Here is a 13,793-nt window from a genome sequence, read left to right on the forward strand (position 1 = left end):
TATAGATTTACGTGTTACGGCATGTTTCATTTTCATTTACATTGCGTAATCACGTAAAGCATTGTACTTTCGAGGTTCCAAGTTGTTGTTTGACAAGTGGGGAATACAGCCCTCCCCTTCGGGTCGGGCTGTAACACCCCACGTATCAAATAAACGACTTGTAACCTCGGAAGTAATATACTATTACATGCTTATGCACGGTAAAGTGCACTTTACATCGCTGCTTGTGACAGGGAAAATGCACTTACCGTCCACAAACATGTAAAATGTGTTACGCTTGCAAATGCTTGTTTAGGCACGTGTGATTACAACACTCGCCTTCGGCTCTTTCTGCAAACCTCACACTTGCCTAAACAAATATTTACAAACAGTGACGTAACATACTATGAACGCACGTATTGTAATTAATCAAATAATTTTTTAAATTCCTTTCAATGGCTTATTATTCGAAACTATCCGCGCAAAGTTTTAAACTTCGAAATACATAGATGGAACTAGGAGCCACAAAACAAATGTTCGAATTTTTATTGTCATTAAAGATAACCCATAATATTATTAAGAATATAATCACAAGCGTTTCATTCGAATGAAACGAGATGGCGACATAGTATTTGGTTTGTATCAAAACTGAAGTCTCGGAACCTCTTAAAACCTCTTCAAAATGATTCGAAATTCTTTTCAGCCAGAAACATAAACGCAAGTCTCATTCCACTTGCAGGGAGAATTTTTCAGTAGACCGCGAATCATTTTTCAGAAAAGCTCTCTGCTTTGTGTATATAGCGTTCTTTTGAATACATGCGGATGGATTGTCGTTTTACAGTCATAGAATTTATTTTGTTTGACGATTCAAGAAAATATGAGTTTTCCAATAATATTATCTGTAATTCATCTGAATAGATTCTATGGATTCCATATTTCCAGCATTTGCTTCGAACTTAATTCATTGAGATAGATATATTTAAGGACATCCTATGATAAAGTGATTTTTTTTTTATAATTTCCCTTTCAAAATACTTTTCCACATCAAATCTTTCAACTCTTCAATTTATTGGACATGTATGCAGTAGGAACGTTATAATCCACTCCCTTTAAACATTTTAGAATTTTGATTGAATTTAAATGCATAAATCTTTAGAATAAAACCTGGACTGCGATTCGGACAAGATTTATCATCAACCATTAATTTTTAACCATTCAATACGAAATAAATTTGGCGCTCGCGTCAATGTTCAAAAGGGTATAGAAGCAAGGTGTGTGGGTTCGAAGTGTTTATTTATAATACTTTTTATTTTTTATTTTCGATATACAGACATATTCGTTGAGATAATGGGATGGGAGAATAGTGTCGAACAGTCTTTTTATTTTTTTAAACGTGTATCCGAAAACATTATGAATTCACTAAGTGATTTTAAAATTTTGTAGCAAAATATCGTAGCCTAGACACACTTTATTGACTAGGGACATCGTTGTCTTTTAATACTCTAAAAAATCTCAAATGTGGTAAGAATTGAAAAAGAATCACTTTAAATTCCAATATGAACAAACTATGCGAATTAGAGGCTTGTGTTTGAAAATTACGATGCCCTAACCAAACGATAACGTCTCCCAGTAAAAATTGTCCCCAGGATTTTTCTATGTTTATGCTTGATGCTACTTCTTTTGGTCAAAGTATTTTCCAAGGAATATAGAGTGGGGAGATAATGTTATATATAACTGAATCTATTTCAATTAAAAAATAATGTTTTCATAAAATTATTCAAAATTAAAGAAACATTGTGTGCCTTATTTCCTCTCTTACTCTCTTCCACTTCCAAGCAAATGCCTTATTATGCCTTTATGCCGTATTCCAGTATATTAACATTCGAAATGTGTATATTTCGGAGGTAAAACTTGAAATTCCTTTCTCCTTTTTAGCCCCGTACGAAGTACTGGGGGCTTATAAGATTAATATGCCGTTTGTAACACGTCGAATTGGAAGCAGACAGTAAGGGCAAAGCTTTTGGTTATGTTCATAGATGACGAATCCGCAATAAAAAAAATGTCCGTCCGTCCGTCCGTCCGTCCGTCCGTCCGTCCGTCCGTGACCCCTCTAGCTTGAGCAAATCACAACCTTTTTTCAAAATTCTTTTTTTCCCCGATTGGTATCGACAAAAGTAAGGTCAAGTTCGAAAATGGGCATGGTAGGGTCGGCCCTTCCAGAGCTAGGGCCCTATAGGTGTTTTTCAGTCTTTCGACGATATCTACCGAAATACGCACGTAATAGCTGCTTGTGATATATCAAATGAAAGGTATTGACGAGTAGAACAAAGTTGCTGAACATTGTTTTTGTGTAGGATGCAACGCGAGCTTGTTGGGAGGGCTCAAAGGTCGTTACTCGGCCCTAAGTGTTTTTTCCACATAAATCGAGTAAATCTCATCCGATTTTGCCAGATTTAGTTTTTTATGGAAGGTAATTGAATACCGAAAAGAACGTGGCGAAAAAAGTTTCAAATTTGGGCCCTTGGACTAAGGCCGCTACTCGGCCCTAAGTGTTTTTTGCACATAAATCGAGTAAATCTCATCCGATTTTGCTAGATTTTGTTTTATTTGAGAGATAATTGAATACCGAATAGAATGATGGCAAAAAATGTTTCAAATTTGGGCCCTTGGACTAAGGCCGCTACTCGGCCCTAAGTGTTGTTTGCACATAAATCGAGTAAATCTCATCCGATTTTGCTAGATTTTGTTTCATTTGAGAGATAGTTGAATGCCGAATAGAATGATGGCAAAAAAAGTTTCAAATTTGGGCCCTTGGACTAAGGCCGCTACTCGGCCCTAAGTGTTTTTTGCACATAAATCGAGTAAATCTCATCCGATTTTGCTAGATTTAGTTTTTTATGGAAGGTAATTGAATACCGAAAAGAACGTGGCGAAAAAAGTTTAAAATTTGGGCCCTTGGACTAAGGCCGCTACTCGGCCCTAAGTGTTTTTTGCACATAAATCGAGTAAATCTCATCCGATTTTGCTAGTTTTTGTTTCATTTGAGAGATAATTGAATGCCGAATAGAATGATGGCAAAAAAAAGTTTCAAATTTGCGCCCTTGGACTAAGGCCGCTACTCGGCCCTAAGTGCTTTTTGCACATAAATCGAGTAAATCTCAACCGATTTTGCTAGTTTTTGTTTTATTTGAGAGGTAATTGAATACCCAATGGAAAGTTGGCAAAAAAATTTGGGTTTATAAAATAATGTCGTAAACTGTTGGTTTTATTTGAGAGGTACTTCGTACGGGCTTTCGTAATTGCGCTATGCGCAATTTTAAAAATGAACACTTTCAGTAAATTTGACCATGCCCAACTTGACTTGCATTTTGGTAACAGACGCATTAGAGGGTTGTAGACGTATTAGGGTTCCGGGCGTATTACGGCTACGGACGTAGTATGGTTACGGACGAAATAGGATTACGGATCGTACGGGGCTAAGTCGCAGCAAACGCTCCGACTGTTCTGATGCCTTGTTTATTATGTCGTTTTAACCCTCTGTCACGTAACGCATTACCACTTTTAGGCATATGTCTTGCCACCTCTAAAGTGATGTAACGTGTTTCACCTTTTCTGTAATATTTTGTTTATGCGTCGTCATAAGAACGAACGAAACGTGTATACAACGGTGCAATAATCGTCCCCCATGTGAGGAATATATTTGCATAAGAATGTCAGATGGAAATGGGTATCAATGATTCTTTTAAGCGATATAGTAAACTGCTACAGTTAAACTTCCAAAGCTTCGAAAACTATTTGTGCTTTTATTGTTTTAGTGTGAGCACTCTATTGGGTTTAATTGTCATAACGCGCGAAGTAAGAAAAAAGCAATTTCTTGCATCAGTCGTTTCGTGCATATATAATCAAAATTTTACATTATTCCGAATCTTCTAAAGAATAATAATGTAAAATAGAGCTCCTCCTCAAACAATTCAAATTCAATTCATAAAACGATTAACATAATTGACATTAAACCAAAAATGCAATTAAAATTGATTCCATTGGGACACTCAAACATGATTATTCGTTCAACTGTCTAATGGGGCTACGTGACCAATTACCTTGAATCTCTGAAAAGATATCTCTGAAAAGGTTTCATCCCAGCTACTTTCTATTTAGTACAAATTCGTTGTTCTGTTGTTCGTGTCTAAGAAAATAAATTATTTACACAATTTTAGACGAAGTACTGTTCCACAGTATATTTGTTTTTGTTCATAAAATAGATAATTTTATTTAGCTAGCTCTAGATTTGCAAGTAGAACGACCTCAATGCAAAACTCTTTCATCAAAATTTCTTCTGCATGATCAAGCATGGCATATTTGGTATAGTTGTAAAGCTGAGACTTCAGGCTGTAACATGAGCTACCACATTGATTTGAAATACTCATACCAGTAAGGTATGGAAGCGGCCAAAGTTCGCCGAGGATAGTCTAAAAGTTCAATTTCTGAAAAGGTAACAGATAACTTCGATTTAAAAACAATTTGTTTGCTATTCGAAAGGGTTTGCAAAAATAGTCTGGGATCACTACTTACAGGCTGCATCGGTTGTTTCGTAAATGAGATATCTGTCTTTCAACATGGTGAAATTTTGACCGTTATTCCCTTGACTGTAAGTCATGGGTTTTACAGAAACAAATACACCGTAGGTAACACGTTCACTATGATTAAAAATGTATGGAAATGTGATGAAAAAACGTTAAATGTAACAATTTTGTGCTCTTTGTTAACACGATAACCAGGCCCGTAGCTAGGGGGGGGGGCAGGGGGGCATCGCCCCCACTGACGATTCTCTTGCCCCCCCCCCTGGGATTTTTAAAGAAAATAAAAATTTTACACTGACTAAGCAAAATAAGAACGTGCAAAACCTCTGACTTTCAAATTTTGTTGAAAAAAAAATCTTTGCTCGCTTCGCTCGCACATAACCAACTCTTATCATTTTGCTTGCAAGAGTAAGAAATTCAATTACTAACAATTAGTACTGCTATTCCCATGTTATCTTGTCGGTTTTGTTTTTGTATATAACTTCTTTAAAGAATCCAAAGTAAGTCTATGAACGGAACCGAAATTACACAGCTTTGAAATTGCTGACAAGTGGAAATTTTTTATTGAATGTTGCTGGAATGAGATTCAATGTCAAACACGACACCCCATTTTGAAGCATGAGAATTTTTCGACTTCAAAATTTCGCCTGATGCGCATCGGGGTACACTGGTGGGAAGAGTGCGGGATCACGGGATCATCTCTACTGGAAAGAGATTTTAAGAAAAGTTAATGTACGCGAATCAAACCCTTTTTCAGTATTTCTAAATGTTGATGATCGCGAAGTTCCTAAAAGTTCCCGTTGGGAATGCAATTTTGTGTACCTTTGTAAACCTCGGTTTCAGTTTCAATTGAAATCTTCTGAAGATATGGCAACCTCGGTGTCACTATCCGAGAATGAACACTTTTGGAACAAAGAGCACAGGACAGCGAACGTCATGAAACTTTTAACTTTGGGGTGTCCTTCAAGCATTATGAATGTTAACTGAGTGAGGCCAAACTTTCGCCTGCGTCGTAATTTTATTTTGATGCAGTGTTTTAGTACAAAATCTCAAAAAACGTAAAAACTTCCATCTATTGAAAGTAACCATTTGAAACTATTTGTGTTTCCGTTACTTGAGATAGAGAGAAAAGAAAAGTAAATCCATTCGATTCTAGTCTGTCGTAGAAAAATATTTATATAAGGCGTGATCTTTTTGTTCTAATATGATTAATAAATTGAATTGAATTGAATTTGAAAATATCTTACTCTTGCAAAGCAGATGCTTCTTTAACTCTTAGTAAAAATAAGATTTTAGAAAGCGTAAGAGTTTTGTGTTAAAACACGATTTTAATAAAGAATACGCAAAAGAAACACACGATCCCGGGGAGAAAACATTATTTCCACCAGCATCGTAGCACTGCTTTCTAAATGACTGTATTTAAATAGATAATTTTTATTTTGTGCGATTCACCAACAAAAAGCGATAATCTCCATATCTACAACTTTTCAAAAATGGAAACTTCGGGTCAAGAAAATAAATTCCATGCAAGTGGAAATGAGAAAATTTTCGCCTTCGGCGAAATTAGACTACTTTTAAAAACACAATAACTTTTCGAAATATTACGTTGGGGCACTGCCCCCCCTGGCCATTCATCCTGGCTACGGGCCTGACGATAACTTGAATAAATCTCAACGGATTTTCAAAAACTTTTTAGCCCCGTACGAAGTACGAAGGGGCTTATAGGATTACGATGCCGTGTGTAATTGATGGAATTCGAAGCAGACGGTAAGGGCAAAGCATTTGTCTATGTTCATAGATAACCAATCCGCAATAAAAACAAGGCATCAGAACAGTCGGAGCGTTTGCTGCGACTTAGCCCCGTACGACCCGTAATCCTATTTCGTCCGTAACCATAATACGTCCGTAGCCGTAATACGCCCGGAACCCTAATACGTCTACAACCCTCTAATGCGTCTGTTACCAAAATGCAAGTCAAGTTCAGCATGGTCAAATTTACTGAAAGTGTTAATTAGCGCAATTACGAAAGCCCGTACGAAGTACCTCTCAAATAAAACCAACAATTTACGACATTATTTTAGAAATCCAAACTTTTTTGCCAACTTTCCATTGCCTTAGTCCAAGGGCCCAAATTTGAAACTTTTTTTGCCATCATTCTATTTGGCATTAAATTATCTCTCAAATCAAACAAAAACTAGCAAAATCGAATGAGATTTACTCGATTTATGTGCAAAAAACACTTAGGGCCGAGTAGCGGCTTTAATCCAAAGGCCCAAATTTGAAACTTTTTTTGCCATAATTCTATTCGGCATTCAATTGTCTCTCAAATCAAACAAAAACTAGCAAAATCGGATGAGATTTACTAGATTTATGTGCAAAAAACACTTAGGGCCGAGTAGCGGTCTTAGTCCAAGGGCTTAAATTTGAAACTTTTTTCGCTACGTTCTTTTCGGTATTCAATTACCTTCCACAAAAAAATTAAATCTAGCAAAATCGGATGAGATTTACTAGATTTATGTGCAAAAAACACTTAGGACCGAGGAACGACCTTTGAGCCCTCCCAACAAGCCCACGTTGCATCTTACCCAAAAACAATGTTCAGCAACTTTGTTCTACTCGTCAATACCTTTCATTTGATATATCACAAGCAGCTATTGCGTGCGTATTTCGGTAGATATAGTCGAAAGACTGAAAAACACCTATAGGGCCCTAGCTCTGGAAGGGCCGACCCTACCATGCCCATTTTCGAACTTGACCTTACTTTTGTCGATACAAATCGGGGGAAAAAAGAATTTTGAAAAAAGGTTGTGATTTGCTCAAGCTAGAGGGGTCACAGACGGACGGACGGACGGACATTTTTAGCCCCGTACGAAGAACGGGGGCTTATAAGATTAATATGCCGTTTGTAACACGTCGAATTGGAAGCAGACAGTAAGGGCAAAGCATTTGGTTATGTTCATAGATGACGAATCCGCAATAAAAAAAATGTCCGTCCGTGTGTCCGTCCGTCTGTGACCCCTCTAGCTTGAGCAAATCACAACCTTTTTTCAAAATTCTTTTTTTCCCCGATTGGTATCGACAAAAGTAAGGTCAAGTTCGAAAATGGGCATGGTGGGGTCGGCCCTTCCAGAGCTAGGTGTTTTTCAGTCTTTCGACGATATCTACCGACATACGCACGCAATAGCTGCTTGTGATGTATCAAATGAAAGGTATTGGGTAAGATGCAACGTGGGCTTGTTGGGAGGGCTCAAAGGTCGTTACTCGGCCCTAAGTGTTTTCTGTACATAAATCGAGTAAATCTCATCCGATTTTGCTAGATTTAGTTTTTTATGGAAGGTAATTGAATACCGAAAAGAACGTGGCGGAAAAAGTTTCAAATTTGGGCCCTTGGACTAAGGCCGCTACTCGGTCCTAAGTGTTTTTTGCACATAAATCGAATAAATCTCATCCAATTTTGCTAGTTTTTGTTTCATTTGAGAGACAATTGTATGCCGAATAGAATTATGGCAAAAAAAGTTTCAAATTAGGGCCCTTGGACTAAGGCCGCTACTTGGCCCTAAGTGTTTTTTGCACATAAATCGAGTAAATCTCATCCGATTTTGCTAGTTTTTGTTTCATTTGAGAGATAATTGAATGCCGAATAGAATGATGGCAAAAACGGTTTCAAATTTGGGCCCTTGGACTAAGGCCGCTACTCGGCGCTATGTGCTTTTTGCACATAAATTGAGTAATCTCAACCGATTTTGCTAGTTTTTGTTTCATTTGAGAGGTAATTGAATACCCAATGGAAAGTTGGCAAAAAATTTTGGGTTTCTAAAATAATATCGTAAATTGTTGGTTTTATTTGAGAGGTACTTCGTACGGGCTTTCGTAATTGCGCTATGCGCAATTTTAAAAATGAACACTTTCAGTAAATTTGACCATGCCCAACTTGACTTGCATTTTGGTAACAGACGCATTGGAGGGTTGCAGACGTATTAGGGTTCCGGGCGAATTACGGCTACGGACGTATTATGGTTACGGACGAAATAGGATTACGGGTCGTACGGGGCTAAGTCGCAGCAAACGCTCCGACTGTTCTGATGCCTTGTTTCCATATAAATCGAGTAAATCTCATCCAATTTTGCCAAATTTAGTTTTTTATGGAAAGTAATTGAATACCGAAAAGAACGTGTCGAAAAAAGTTTCAAATTTGGGCCCTTGGACTAAGGCCGCTACTTGGCCCTAAGTGTTTTTTGCACATAAATCGAGTAAATCTCATCCGATTTTGCTAGTTTTTGTTTTATTTGAGAGATTATTGAATGCCGAATAGAATGATGGCGAAAAAAGTTTCAAATTTGGTCCCTTGGACTAAGGCCGCTACTCTTGCATGGGTCCCAGGACATAGTGATATCATCGGTAATGAACTAGCCGATCGTCTGGCTAAAACCGGAGCAACAGCCTCATTTATGGGACCCGAACCCATACTTAAAGCAGCGCCATCTTATTTTAAAAACTTTATAAAAAATTGGGTGCAAATCTCCTTTAAAAACCACTGGTCAGCTGTTAAGAACGCTTCATTCGCAAAAGAAAGCATTAAGATTAACCCTAAAAACTCAAAATACATTATCTCTCTAAGCAGAAGAAACATTAGAAGAATCACAACTGCGTTAACAGGACACAGCGGTCTCAACAAACACTTATTTACAATGGGCGTGGTGGAAGACCCTCATTGTCCTAACTGCGGCGATGTCGAGACAATGGAGCACTACCTGTGCAAGTGCCCGGCGTACATTACAGCCCGATCGAAATCATTTGGCGCGTATATCCTGCCTCACAATAACATCTGGAGTCTATCTCCTCAAAGCATCCTGGACTTTCTCAATCAAACTACTAGATTGTAAATAGTCCGGCGTGGGTACGCACAACAGGCCCACTAGAGGCTTAGGTGCCAGGGTATTTACCCTACCCACTTACACTAACTAACTAACTAACTAAGGCCGCTACTCGGCCCAAAGTGTTTTTTGCACACAAATCGAGTAAATCCCATCCGATTTTGCTAGTTTTTGTTTCATTTGAGAGATAATTGAATGCCGAATAGAATGATGGCAAAAAAAGTTTTAAATTTGGGGCCTTGGACTAAGGCCGCTACTCGGCCCTAAGTGTTTTTTGCACATAAATCGAGTTAATATCATCCGATTTTGCTAATTTTTGTTTTATTTGAGAGGTAATTGAATTCCCAATGGAAAGTTGGCCAAAAATTTTGGGTTTCTAAAATAATGTCGTAAATTGTTTTTTTTAGAGGTACTTCGTACGGGCTTTCGTAATTGCGCAATGCGCAATTTAAAAAATGAATACTTTCAGTAAATTTGACCATGCATTTTGGTAAGAGACGCATTAGAGGGTTGTAGACGTATTAGGGTTCCGGTCGTATTACGGCTACGGACGTATTATGGTTACGGACGAAATAGGATTACGGGTCGTACGGGGCTAAGTCGTAGCAAACGATCCGACTGTTCTGATGCCTTGTTTTTATTCGTAAAGCATTGAAATCCTCAGGTCAAGTTCGAAAATGGGTGATATCGGTTCAACCATCTGGAAGTAGTTCTCAGAAGACGCCTTTTCTGCTCTTTGTTAACACGATAACTGGAGCAAAGCTCAACCGATTTTCAAAAACTTTTTTTTATTCGATGAAGCATTGAAATCCTCAGGTCCAGTTCGAAAATGGGGGGTATTGGTTCAACCATCTGGTGGTAGTTCTCCAAAGAAGCCTTTTCTGCTCTTTGTTCACACCGTAACTGGGGTTATTTTGAACCGATTAAAAAAACAAGGCATCAGAACAGTCGGAGCGTTTGCTGCGACTTAGCCCCGTCTTCTTCTTCTTCTTCTTCTTCTTTTTCAGCCTGTTTCTATCCACTGCTGGATGTAGGCCTCTCCAACTTCTTTCCATTTCGTACGATCCATTGCCATTTGCTGCCAGTTTGTACCTGCAATATTCTTAATTCCGTTTGTCCATCTCTCTGGTGGTCTACCTATAGCTCGTCTTTTATATGGTCGCCAGTTCATGATCTTTTTGGTCCAACGTTCGTCTGTCCTTCTTGCAATATGTCCCGCCCAGCTCCATTTCAGAGATGCTATTCTTTCCATGACATCAACGACCCTGGTTTGTTGTCGAATCCATTGATTCGTCATTCTGTCTCTGAGTGTTATTCCAAGCATACACCGCCAAAGACTGTCCCAAGCCAGTTTGAAAAAGAGTGGAGGGAATGAAGTTTAACGAGGACGTAGCAGTAGATAAGATAGGATTAGATAGATCAATCTTAAGGCTGAATGAATCGTGAGTTGGAAGCCGAAAGAATTGGGGTTAAGGGACCAACGTTGAGGCGAAACAACACGATCAGGAAGCCCAAGGATAGAACGATCCCAGAATTCTTATTAGCTACTAGGTTAAGCTTTTCAACGACGTCCTTTAAAAGACGTCAATAACCTTTTGCTCAGATAGGTTCAAAAGAATGGGCAAAGCTTTATGGAAAAGAATGTTCAAAAAGAGTAACACTACCCCGTCGGGCACTGTGCACTTTGATAGGCACTGTGGTCCCGGTACGTGCAGAAATGCGCGGGTCAGAGCTCGGGGATTACCGGGGGCGAGCAAAGTAAAGCTTTCATACTCACCAACCCGCAGTAGCAAGCGTGGTGTTTTAATGCTAAAAACCTTCAAACGAAGCCACAACGAATTATACATTGCCACATATAATGCCAGAACATTGTCGTCAAGACAAAAAATGCAAGAAATGGAAGAAGAGCTAGAAAAGATAAAATGGGATGTTGTGGGAGTGAGCGAAGTGAGAAAACCTGGAGAGGAATGCCTGAAATTACAATCAGGGCATACATTCTTCTACCGAGGAAGTGACAGTCAGATGCTGATGCACGGTGTCGGATTGTTCATAAACAAGCGGTGGTCGGATCGCATAACTCACACGAAAAGCATATCCGATCGAGTGATATACGTAAGCCTGAAGATAAATAACAGATACAGTGTCAAATTAATTCAGGTTTACGCACCCACGTCCACCCATGATGACGAAGAAGTAGAAAGATTCTATGAAGATGTCGAGAAAGCTCTGGACGAAAACCCATCACATTACCAATATCTCATCGGTGATTTCAATGCGAAGCTGGGAAAACGAGAAGAAGACTCCGAAGTTTCTATTGGCAGTTTTAGCAACGACCAAAGAAATGAGCGTGGAAATGTTTTACTCAACTTCCTACAGCAACACAATTTGTACGCAATGAATTCATTTTTTGCAGGAAAGCCTCAACGTAAATGGACTTGGGCTAGTGCAGATGGTGTAACGAAAAATGAGATCGATTACATCATAACTGGCTGTAAGTCAACCGTTAAGAACGTTACGGTCCTAAACAATTTTTCAACAGGTAGTGATCACCGAATGGTTCGTGCAAGAGTCACGTTAAATACCAGATTTCAAAGATCACAACTAGTTCAGAAAAGTGAAAGGATTGACGTACAACGGCTTTACACACAAAATGAAGAATTTGCTACGAAAATGACTGCCGAATTAGATAACGTCAACAATCAATGTGAAACATTGGACGAATTGAATACCAAAATCGTCGATACAATAATGGGTTTCATGAAATCCAAATGCAAATCCGTCCAAGGGAAAGAATCAAAACTCAGCAGAGAAACATTAGACCTGATCGCAAGCAGAGCAGAGTTGGTAAAAAACGGAGGACGAGATTCGGTGGAATACCGGAACTTGTCTAAAAGTATCAACAAAGCAAGGAGATCAGATGAAAGAAAATATAATGTCCAATTGGCTCAAAACATAATTGAAGCTAACTGCAATATGAAAGTCCTACGGAGAAAAATGACAAACGCCAAAAAAGAAATCTTCAAATTACGAGACAAAACAGGAACGATCCAAACGGATCGAAATGCGATATTAAATATTGCAACAGAATTTTATGAGAATTTGTTTTCTTCAGCAAGACAGAGTCCAACGGAAGAAACCGAAGATAGACCAATAATAAGAAACGTGGGATCGGATGATATGCCCGACATAACTGTTGATGAAGTCAAGGCCGCAGTAGCCGAGATGAAAAACAAAAAGTCTCCAGGAGAAGATGGTGTTCCAGTGGAAGCCATTAAACTAGGTGGAGACTCCTTATTAAAGGCAATCACGGCTTTGTTTAATCAATGTCTCCAATGGGAAGAAGTACCAGAAGCTTGGGAAAATGCGGTAATTACATTGCTGCATAAAAAAGGAGACATAACAAAGCTGGAAAATTACCGACCCATAAGCCTATTGTCAACACTCTACAAGTTGTTTATGAAAATCATTACGAAGAGGAACACTAACAAGTTCGACTTCTACCAACCTGTTGAACAAGCTGCTTTCAGATCTGGTTTCAGCACAAACGACCATTTGCAAGTGATGAGAACGCTTATTGAGAAGTGTCGTGAATACAACATCGACATAGTCTTGCTATTCATAGACTTCGAAAAAGCTTTCGATTCAGTGGAAACATGGTCGATATTGGACGCATTAGACGAATGTAGAGTAGACTCAAGGTACTCCAACACAATTCGATATGTGTACAAAAATGCTACTTCATGTATAAAACTTCATAAGAGCACGGAGAAATTCAGAATTGGCCGAGGTGTAAGGCAGGGTGACACCATTTCACCGAAATTATTCACGGCGATTCTGCAGAGTGTTTTTAGGAAGTTAAACTGGAGTAAAATGGGAATAAAGATAAATGGAGAGTACCTGAGCAATCTCCGCTTCGCTGATGACATTGTACCGATAGCAGCGAATCTAGGTCAGGCTCAACTTATGCTACAACAGTTAAGTGAAGAGGCAAACAAAGTTGGCCTCAAGATGAACTTATCGAAAACAAAAGTCATGACCAACATCGGGGACGATAGAGAAATCAAAATTGGTGACACTGTCATTGAACGAGTCGACAGCTACGTATATCTAGGACATAAGCTGAAGTTAGGTCTGGACAACCAAACTGCAGAAATAAGACGTAGGATTGGTCTTGCATGGGCAGCGTTCGGAAAACTCAGACTAATTTTCAAAAGCAAAATGAATAATAGTCTGAAACGCAAAGTTTTCGACACTTGTGTCCTTCCAGTGCTCACTTATGGAGCGGAAACGTTAACTTTAACGAAAGCATCCGAAGAAAAATTGAGAGTGACACAAAGCAGGGACTAAAATAAGGATTTTT

The sequence above is a fragment of the Bradysia coprophila genome, unplaced genomic scaffold, assembly GCF_014529535.1.
Source record: "Bradysia coprophila strain Holo2 unplaced genomic scaffold, BU_Bcop_v1 contig_111, whole genome shotgun sequence".
In the NCBI taxonomy this organism is placed as follows: Eukaryota; Metazoa; Arthropoda; class Insecta; order Diptera; family Sciaridae; genus Bradysia; species Bradysia coprophila.